Source organism: Capra hircus, chromosome 2 (assembly GCF_001704415.2).
Source record: "Capra hircus breed San Clemente chromosome 2, ASM170441v1, whole genome shotgun sequence".
NCBI lineage: Eukaryota > Metazoa > Chordata > Mammalia > Artiodactyla > Bovidae > Capra > Capra hircus.
Window position 1 is genome coordinate 16,449,225 of NC_030809.1, and position 10,541 is coordinate 16,459,765.

A 10,541-nucleotide genomic window follows, 5' to 3' on the forward strand; every position below is an offset into this window, starting at 1 on the left:
TCCCTTGGACTGCAAGGAGATCCAACCAGTCCATTCTGAAGGAGATCAACCCTGGGATTTCTTTGGAAGGAATGATGCTAAAGCTGAAACTCCAGTACTTTGGCCACCTCATGAGAAGAGTTGACTCATTGGAAAAGACTCTGATGCTGGGAGGGATTGGGGGCAGGAGGAGAAGGGGACGACTGAGGATGAGATGGCTGGATGGCATCACGGACTCGATGGACCTGCGTCTGAGTGAACTCCGGGAGATGGTGATGGACAGGGAGGCCTGGCGTGCTGCGATTCATGGGGTCGCAAAGAGTCGGACACGACTGAGCAACTGAACTGAACTGAACTACAGGGCCTAATGGTGCAAATGACTATTGACAAAGCACATATTAAAATGGCTTAAAGAAACTAGGAGATCATATTAAGCAACTGAGGATGTAAATCAATGGCCTTGGATGAATTCCTTAACTTCTGTGTGCCTCAATTTCCCTAAATGTAAAATGAAACCAACTCCAATACTTTGGCCATCTGATGTGAAGAGCTGATTCATTTGAAAAGACCCTGATGCTGGGAAAGATTGATGGCAGGAGGAGAAGGGGATGACAGAGGATAAGATGGTTGGATGGCATCACTGACTCAATGGACATGGGTCTGGGTGGACTCCAGGAGTTGGTGATGGACAGGGAAGCCTGATGTGCTGCGGTTCATGGGGTCGCAAAGAGCTGGACACGACTGAGAGACTGAACTGAAGATTCTGAGTCACAGATTTGTTTTGAAAAGCCCATGATAAACTATATGAAAAGCAACCAGTACAGTGCCTGGCACACATACAGGTATTAATGTTTTAGCTGTGATCATTACTGAAACAGAGCAGAATGCTATGGTCCTTGCCCTCCATGTCCTCTGCCTGTCTTTCATCTGTGGAAAAACTTTAGACAAAGAATAATTTTAATCAGAAAAGTCAGAAAATGCAGAAACAAAGGAAAACAGTCAAAGAGACCAAATAATAATAGTTTAGTCATTAAGCAAAGTCAAGGACCTTTAGCTCCTTCTCAAGGGATTAATACTTGAGCCACATCTTGTGAGCCATCTTATAAATACTGAAACCCGCCCACCAGGTGGAGGAAGTTAACTACATGGTGCCCATGATATGAAAGTGAAAGAAAGTGAAAGTGAAGTCGCTCAGTCGTGTCCGACTCTTTGCGACCTGTGGACTCTAGCCCACCAAGCTCCTCCGTCCATGGGATTCTCCAGGCAAGAATACTGGAGTGGGTTGCCATTTCCTTCTCCAGCAGATCTTCCCGACCCAGGGATCAAACCCAGGTCTCCCACTTTGCAGGCAAATGTTTTAACCTCTGCACCACCAGGGAAGCCCTTAAAAACAAGAATCCAAGAACTAACATCAAAGATTTCAAGGGAGGAAAGGAAGCCAGGTTGAAAGAAGAAGGGGGAGGAGGTGGGAGGGGGGGGTAAAAGGGGTGGCCTTACAGACGTCTCCGGCCACCTACAGATACCCAGGCGTTATGGGACTTTTCCCTGGGCCTCCAGAGAAGGGAGGACTGGCACTCAGCCCTTACAGAAATCAGACCAGACCAGAACCAGAATTCGAGTTCTCTGCCAAGAGGAGGTGATCAGTCTCCAATCCTCAGCTCAGGCTGAGGGCCCTTCGACCAGATTCCTGCATCCAGGACCGTGGGACTAGAAAAACAGGGAAGGATAGGAAGGGTTAAGGAGAGGAAAGAGAGAGGGAAGGGGAAAGAGCTCAATAAAGTCTCTTGTTTCTTACCGGTCGGGGCACTCTGGCCAGTTGTCCACCTCAGGAGAAGACCAGGGACAAAAGGGTCCCAGTTGTGGCCGGTGGGTCTGGTCTATTCACAGGCAAGCTGGCCCCTGAGTACCCTGAGTGGTCAGGATGTAAGTCTCAGCGAAGAAGAATCCCACCAGAGTCGCCATTTGTTGCAGGAAGGAGGACCCCTTCCAGGGCCCAAAACTGGGCTCTTGTCTAACACTCAGAAATGAATTGTTCGAGGAGACACGTGCTGACAAAGCAAGAGATTTTATTGGGAGAGGGCACCCGGGTGGAGAGCAGTAGGGTAAGGGAACCCAGGAGAATATGCTGCTGCTAAGTCACTTCAGTCGTGTCCGACTCTGTGTGACCCCATAGACAGCAGCCCACCAGGCTCCCCCGTTCCTGGGATTCTCCAGGCATGAACACTGGAGTGGGTTGCCATTTCCTTCTCCAATGCATGAAAGTGAAAAGTGAAAGTGAAGTCGCTCAGTCCTGTCGGACCCTCAGCGACCCCATGGACCGCAGCCTTCCAGGCTTCTCCGTCCATGGGATTTTCCAGGCAGGAGTACTGGAGTGGGGTGCCATTGCCTTCTCCGAAGAGAATATAAGCTGCCACAATTTCAAGAACTGGTTTCACTCAAACAGCAACAGACTGACCCTGGAACTAAAGACTACTTAAAACACTGAAGATGAGCACGGTCAGACCAACAACCAACTCGAAGATGACTGTCTCTGTTTCTATGTAAGCCTCTCTTTGTCTATAAAACCTACTGCCCCCTGACTGCTTGCGGGGCTAGTGGGGGTGGTGAGAGGCAGGTGCCCGGAGAGGTGGGAGGGGGTGGGGTGCGGTGCTGTGCTGGGGGGCTGGAGGGGGGCGGCGGTCAGCCTTTGAATGGGTATCTGCCTCCTCCTCTTCCTCCCAGGCTTGCCAGCATCCAAAATAAAGCAAGGTTTTCTTTCCACCAACCTTGCCTCTTCATTGGCTTTTGGGCAGCAAGCAGAACCCCACTTTCGGTTATAGTACTGTCCCTAACTGCTTTGAGGGCAGCTTCAGACGCTGGTGGGCAGCGAGGGGAAATTCTCCAGGGTCAAGAGGCCAACTGCCAGTCTGGGGGTCTCCACTCCGTCTCGCGTTAGGCCCCTGCCTCCTTCTAGGCTTGAAAATGGCGGATAATACGACCACGCCGCAGTGACTAGGTGGCTGCCTAACCGGATTAACGGACGTGAGCTCCTGGAACCTCCCCTGGCTCACCAGCCTGCAAAGAGTGGCTGTTTCTATGACCCGTGTTTGCTTTCCACAGCTCCACCAATAGTAAGTGCCTAGCTTGTGACCGCCCGCCAGGTCCCCGCAAGTATGGGAACCTTCGCCTACTCTACTCCGCTTACCCCACGCCCTGCCGCCCGCAACGGCGACGGCGGCGGCGGCAACTTCGAACTCACGCCGGGTGACCGACGGACCTGTGTAAGGGGTCCGCCAAGACCAAATAGCCCCCTGGGCGCACCCGCACTACGCGCTGCCCCCCGGCTGGTGACCCCACCCCCAGTCTTGCTAGCCGCCCGCCCCTCCCAGGGCGGCCGGGGAGGGGCCTAAAGGTAGCACGGGCTCTGATTGGGCAAGGCCTAGCTACGAGGGCGCCATTCTCTTCCGGTCTGTCTGCCGCCAGGGTATGGAGTGTGGAGTGGTGGCTGGGAGCGTTTTCTCGGCTCGTCTGCAGCTGCGGTGTGCGGCAGCCTCTTCGGGGGACGTGCAGTCCCAGCTGGCCGCGCCTGGAAGCCCTCTGGGCTCAGTGGGCACGGCCCCACACGGGCGGTCGTTTTAAGGCGAGGAGAACGCTTCTGTGACTACCCTGTGCGGGTTAATTTTGGAAGTGATGGTTAAGGGTCCTGGACAATGAGTGCTCAGTCTGAGAGTTAAAGGCACTCGAATTGTAGGTACTGATTTTGTTCCGCTGTGAGGGCTTCCATTTGAGCAGTCGGTAATGAAGTTACAAATTTTTAAGAACATCCAAGTTGTCTGAAAACGTGTGGTGAAGGGAGCAGAATGAGAGGAAAGGGGAGGAATTCCTTTTTTATCTTGAGGAGTTTCCGTTTATAGATGGCGAAGGAGAGAAAGTTTGGGAGACCTAACCTACAAACATATACCAAAAGTAATCTTTGCAATCCAGTTTGATATTAGCTGGTGTGAGTAAAAGATTCCGAATGAAAATAACTAGGGTGAAGCCTAACAGATTTATTCCAAATGGAAACAAGGCAAATATTAGAGGCAAGAGGTACATAGCATGAAATGTTGAAGGCCCTGTGATATGCCTGATAGTCTTGTCCGTTTTAAGCAGGAACACAGATGAAGGTGAAACTGAAGAAAATGAGTCTTTCCCCAAAGGAGAAAGAAGATGGGGAGGATGAGATGTCAGAAGATAAGGAGAGTGGCAGTAGAGATGAGGTATCTATATGTACAGTGTGGAGCAGAGTAACTAACATTTATTTCAACAGTCAAAATCCAGAGTAAAGCACTTAAATTGCACTATTTAATTTAAAAAGTGGTTTTATGAGCACTTCCAACTAGTTTCACAAGCCCACTGTAAACTCCATACCAAAATCTAACAAAATCATTTTTTTTTAAATTGGAGACCACTCTTAGGAGCATAGATGCAAAAATTCTAAACAAAATGTTAGCAAACTGAGCATCAGTGTTATGTAAAATGGATGATGCATTGTGACTAAGTGTAGTTTATTTGGTAAAAGTATTCTTTGTTTGAAAAATGATAGTGATTACCTAGAGATACTGGTTTGAAAGTTTCTTTATTCTTAAAATTGCTTCCTTAAATTTCATTAGTTTGCATGCCCACCAAACATAATATTTCCATATTTATCCTTTTGGCAGGTATTTAGATCCCTAGAATGTTCTGCTTCTGGCTGGGTGAAAGTCGCTCAGTTGTGTCCAACTCCTTGTGACGCCATGGACTATACAGTCCGTGGAATTCTCCAGGCCAGAATACTGAAGTGGGTCGCCTTTCCCTTCTCCAGGGGATCTGCCCAACCCAGGGATTGAGCCCAGGTCTCCTGCATTGCAGGTGAAATCTTTACTAGTTGAGCCACAAGGGAGCCTCTTCATTAATATTTGAACATAGATAGGTTAAGTTGGGTTTAGAAGAATTGAGGTGGGTGACTGGGTACACAGCTAAAGAATATTGAATGCCTCCTCTGTGCAGCCACTGTGTTAGGACTTGATATACTATCTCATTTCATCCTCACAGTGCTTGTTAGGTAGACTGAATAGGGTTAGTGAATGGAAAGTAAATTATCCAGGGGGCAGGGGAATGGTTGAAATAGGTGAATGGGATTAAGAGGTAGAAACTAATAGTTATAAAATAAGAAAGTCACAGGGGTACAGTACAGGGAATATAGTTAATAATATTGTAATAACTTCATATGGTGTGTAATCTGTAAAAATATGAAATCACTGCATTGTACTCAGATGGTAAAGAATCAGCCTACAATGCAGGAGATCTGGGTTCGATCCCTGGCTTGGGAATATCCCCTGGAGGAGGGCATGGCAACCTACTCTAGTATTCTTGCCTAGTGGGCTACAGTCCATGGGGCTGCAAAGAGTTGGACATGACTGAGCAAGTAAACACAGCAGGCACTGTGTTGTACACCTGAAACTAACATGATATTGTATGGTAATATCAATACTTCAGAAAAAAAAGGTAAATTATCCATACACACCTTTGACTGTAATTGAAAACACATTAAATGTGTACTCAGGAGATTTCCCTGGCAGTCCAGTGGTTAATACAGGGGGTGCAGGTTTGAGCCCTGGTTGGTGAGATGATCCCATATGCCTTATGCCCCAAAAAACCAAAACACTAAAAAAAAAAGAAACAATGTTTTAACAAGTTCAATAAATACTTTAAAATGGTCCACATAAAAAAGTCTTTAAAAAAAATGTGTATTCATTTGTTAGTCTTTTGATGTGGGACTGAGGCCTTGTCTTTGACTCACTGTTGCAGGAGCTTACCTTCTCTGTGTAAAGTATATGCAGAGTGTATCTTCTGCAAGGCCTTGTCTTTAAAATTTGTTTCTTTAAGGCAAAATAAAACTGACAAAACAACCCAAGAAAGCAATTTGAATACCAACTCCTACATCTACATTTTTACAGTTTTTTCCATTCTTTTATGGTTGCTCACCCACACCTAATTTGACTGCAGTTTTTAAGCATTATCAAGTGTGTCCAAAGCATTCAAATTTGTTTTCATAGATTCAGTAACTTTTTGGATTAACTTTATTGGTTTATATGAAATTTATTATGTAATTGAAACTGTAATACACTGGTCATATACAAGCTTTCAAGCAAAGATAGCTAAAGCTTATTAAAGATTATTTCTGCTCATGGGGGACAGAAATGCCCAGGTGTACTGAGTACCATGTAGTAGCCCATGAGCCATACATGCTTTGCATCTCCCAGGTATCAAGTTAGTAACTCTTGTTTGGAATTGAGATGGTCATTTAATCCTTTCACAGACGGAGCTTGGTGTGACGTAGTTAAGTGGACAAAGATAGGAGAGCAACTACTGTTCTGTGGTGTCCACAATGTGGTGCATTAACTCTCTATACCAGTCAGAGCCAAAACATTTCCTGATGAGTGCTTTTTGTTCTGAAACCCAGATTGTATTAGCTCAGAGGAAAATAGGAGTAGTCACATTATACTTTTCTTAAACTGTCATGCACGTGGTATGATTGTAGACTGTTCACACTGGCAACCCGTGGTTGTTCCTCTTTAAAATGTGTTGCCTGTGACAGTTTCCTTTGATTGGTGCAGCATATGGTCCCTTTCACATGCTTTCCCTGATCCCATGTCATTCCTATGGCCAGTGAACTGGTCCTTCATCTTATGCCTATAAATTTTGTTCAGAACCGGTAATGCTAATCACATCATATTGTAGTTACTCATCTCTTCCTGTGATGTGGGTTGAGATCTGTATGTGTAATCAGTTATGTTTTATGTTTTGCTGGGTCTGCCATGATATCACAGATGTATGGATAGCTGAAAAAAACCCCAAAATTTACTTTCTTACAGTTCAGGAGGCCAGACAGCAAAGATCAAGTTGCTGGCAGTTTGGTTGCTTCTGCCGCACCTCTCCTTGGCATGCAGATATCTGACCTATGGCTGTGTTTTCACAAGGTCATCTACTGCCCATAGTTCTTCATTTTTGTATATGGTGAGTCTTCAGTGAGTGTTCTAAAATTTTCATCTTTAGTCATTGAGTTTTGTAATACCATGCCCAATTTTTAGTGGCTCTGGATGGGGATTGATGGTGTAATTGGGAAGCACGAGGTCCAACTTCGGGGGTCTGGCTCTCATTCTTGTGTATGTTTCAGGTGCCAGTGTGGGGCCCTCTCTTGTGGTGTTTTGCAGAGCTCAGCATGTCTGACTCTTTGCAACCCTACGGTTGGACTGTACGCCTCCAGGCTTCTCTGTCCGTGGGCTTCTCCAGGCAAGAATACTGGAGTACTCCAGAGGATCTTGCCAACTAAGAGATGGAACCTGCATCTCCTGCATTGCAAGTGGATTCTTCACTGCTGAGCCACCAAGGAAGCCCCCCTTTAGTGTTTTACTAGTGTGCCGAGATTTGGGACTCCACAGGCACGTGGAGCCACTTAGTAGTTGATTTGGTGTGTTTTCTTAGGTGGTATCTTGCATAGGTTTTAGAAACCTAGATCCTTTCCTGTAGAGATTCTGATTTGAAAGTTTTAAGTGAAGTCCCAAGAATTTTTTTCCCCTTTTTATTTCTTAGATAAGCATGCCAGGTGATCCTGGGGCTGGGAGCTCTTTTACTGAGAAATTCATCCTGGAGAAATCAGCATGGACGCTAACATGTGGGCCTGAGCAGACTTTGCACTTACTGACTGTGCAGTGTGACTGCCACCTCCTGGCCACAGGGGAGATATCTCTTTATTGTTGCTCTTCTCTAGCTCAGTTGGTAAAGAATCCACCTGCAATGCAGGAGACCCTGGTTCGATTCCTGGGTCAGGAAGATCCCTTGGAGAAGGAAAAGGCTACCCACTCCAGTATTCTGGCCTGGAGAATTCCATGGACAGTCCATGGGGTTGCAAAGAGTTGGACTCGACTCTCACTTTCACTTTTTCACTTTCCTCCTCCAGGTTGTTGTCCTTCAGAAGAATAGTAGGAAGATCACTACTGCTCCAGGAAATAAAATAAGAAAAAAAAAAGTTTCTCGGAGCCATTTGCTGAGAAGTTAATATCACCACGCAGGAAGGGGCCAAGTTTCCAAAAGACAGGGGGATTGTCAAGCTCGAGGACCGTGAGAAGAGGGCTGAGAACTCTGGGGAGGATGAAGGTAAAAACTGTGAGATGGATCAGTATGAGGGAGGTAAACAGACCCTTCTTGGGGCGTCCCTGCTGGTGACTACAGTGCCATGGTACATGGCTCTTGGAGGGCCTCTGTGGAAACACCACCCTTGGCACCCCTGGCCGATTCCCCAGACTTGGTTTGAGGGGTCCCAGTGGACATTAGGCTTCTTCTCTCCACATGACCAGATTCAGAGTTTTATCTTTGAATATTGTATATTATTTGTTTCTCTCTTTGTGCTTGTAAACCAAGCAGGTTAATTGTCCCCTAGATTTGACTCTCAGTGATTCTTTTATCCTAATGGGATCTGTGTAACATTTTAAATGGTATTGCTTCCAGAGCAGTAATTCTCAGCATTGGTATTAAAATACAGTGGCAGTACATTTTTAATTATTTCAAAATAAAAGTTTGAAATGACAGTGAATTTTTTTGTCTTAGATGTGTATATATAGTCAGACTTACGAGCGGTTACTCCCAAAGATGAGTTTGTTATTTTCATTCTCAGCAAGTCTGTGCAGTAGTAATTGATTAGGTGGGTTTTCATTTAGATTCTAGAAAAGAAACCTTGTGTCCTACACGGGCCAAGGGGAGATGAGCCTTTCCCTGGGGGTGGAGGAAAATGATCAGGATCATGAGGATGACGACGAAGGCTGAGAGGAAGAGGAAGGTCACATTGCAGGTGGATTCTTTACCAGCTGAGCCACAAGGGAAGATCCTGGTATGGACTGCAGCGTACCAGGCTTCCCTGTTCTTCATATCTCCCAGAGTTTGCTCAAATTCATGCCCGCTGAGTCGGTGATGCTGTTTAACCATTTTATCCTCTGTCACCTTCTTCTGCTGCTGCTTTCAGTCTTTCCCAGCATTATACCACAGCCTGGTCCCGCTCCCATGGCTCGGACCACAGAGAGTTCCGTGCTTTATTCGATGAGTTGGATGCCCAACATGGAAGCATGTTCTGCTCCACGGGACTGAAGTGGCTGAGTCGTGATGTAGTCCTAAGGCAGTTTTTGGAACTGGTGGAAGACATTGAGTTTTTCATGTCCTCTGGAGGAGAATCTGTGCCTCAGCTCACGAGCAGAGATTGGGTCCGAGACTTCGCCTTTTTGGTTGTCGTTGTGACACACCTAACCATGCTGGCTATTTCTCTAGAAAGGCATGCACAGGTGCTGGCACAGCTGTATAATTCAGCTGACTCATTCCTGGTGAAATTGGGTCTTTGGGAGACTCATTTGGCACAGAACAGCCTGGCCCACTTTCCTGTGCTGGAGTTAGTTTCCGAAAATGAAAATGATGGCCTGCACTACATCCCTCAAATTAAAGAGTTGAAGACTAAATTCCAAAAAAGGTTCTCCGATTTCACACTTTATGAGAATGAACTAATACTGTTCCGTTCCCCTTTCTCAATTAGGACTCATAATGTGAATGAAGAGCTACAAATGGAAGTTAGTGAACTGCAGTGCAATACTACACTGAAAGCCAAATACCACGATGTTGAGATTCCTGAATTCTACAGACATCTTGGGAATGGTTACCCTAAATATAAACACCATTGTGCAGAGATTCTGTCCATGTTTGGAAGTACTTATGTTTGTAAGCAGCTATTCTCTGCTGTGAAACTAAAGAAAACCTAAATGTGGCTCCCAGTTAAAAGATTCAAGGATGAATTCTCTGCTGTGTGTTGCAATGCAAGGTCCACAGCCTGATGTTGACTGACATCTTGTGGAGTAAGAAAGGAATGTCAGATTTTGAATTTCAAAGCTGAAGAGTAATAAATTATGGAACTTTGAACAGTTATTTCTGTTTCCAAATTACATTTTTTTTCAATGTCAAATTTAAAGTGCAATCTCTGGCATTGTATTTGTACCTTATAAGATATAAAAATAACATTTGATTATATCCTGGTGGTTTATTTTCTTCTATACTTTGCCTTTCTAGCACTTAGACTATTCAAATTTATAAACCTCTGCCCTAAAGGCAGCCATACTTTCCTTAAAGGTGCTTGTGAACCAGGGATGTGAACCAGGGAGTCAGCTGGAAGAATAGAATGTTTAGACACCTTGTGCAGCCCTGTCCCATAGGAAGACAGACATACCAAACTGACCGAGGGGCTCAGGCCAGGTGTGCACTGATGGGCCTTCACCAGAGTAAATTCTCTGGGCATCACATGAGCCACAAGGTTGATTTCCAGGGGTGGGATTCCTCTTCCATTCTGCTAGGCTCTTAGAAGGCCAGAGAACCACCCCGTCGTCCAGGGAAGGAGAGGCAGATGGCATCAGTGACCCTCAGGACAGCCTCCCAGCGGAGGTCCTGGCCACTAAGGAGGAGAAACTCAGCTGGACAGTCACCGCGGAGCAAAGGGGGATGGAGGCTTTAGGACAGATCTAACCCATGGC

General features: G+C 46.0%; 1 long non-coding RNA gene across 9 annotated transcripts; it reads left to right on the plus strand.

Annotated features, from left to right (window-relative positions):
* Positions 3,408-10,044, plus strand: LOC102176474. Of its 9 annotated transcripts, none has more exons than XR_309817.3 (5): positions 3,414-3,709; positions 4,108-4,217; positions 6,855-6,996; positions 7,940-8,136; positions 9,557-10,044. It is a non-coding gene; the product is annotated as an uncharacterized LOC102176474 (long non-coding RNA). The 9 variants fall into 9 exon arrangements; XR_001297078.2 differs by having other exon boundaries at positions 4,111-4,217; positions 8,999-10,044; XR_309816.3 differs by having other exon boundaries at positions 4,111-4,217.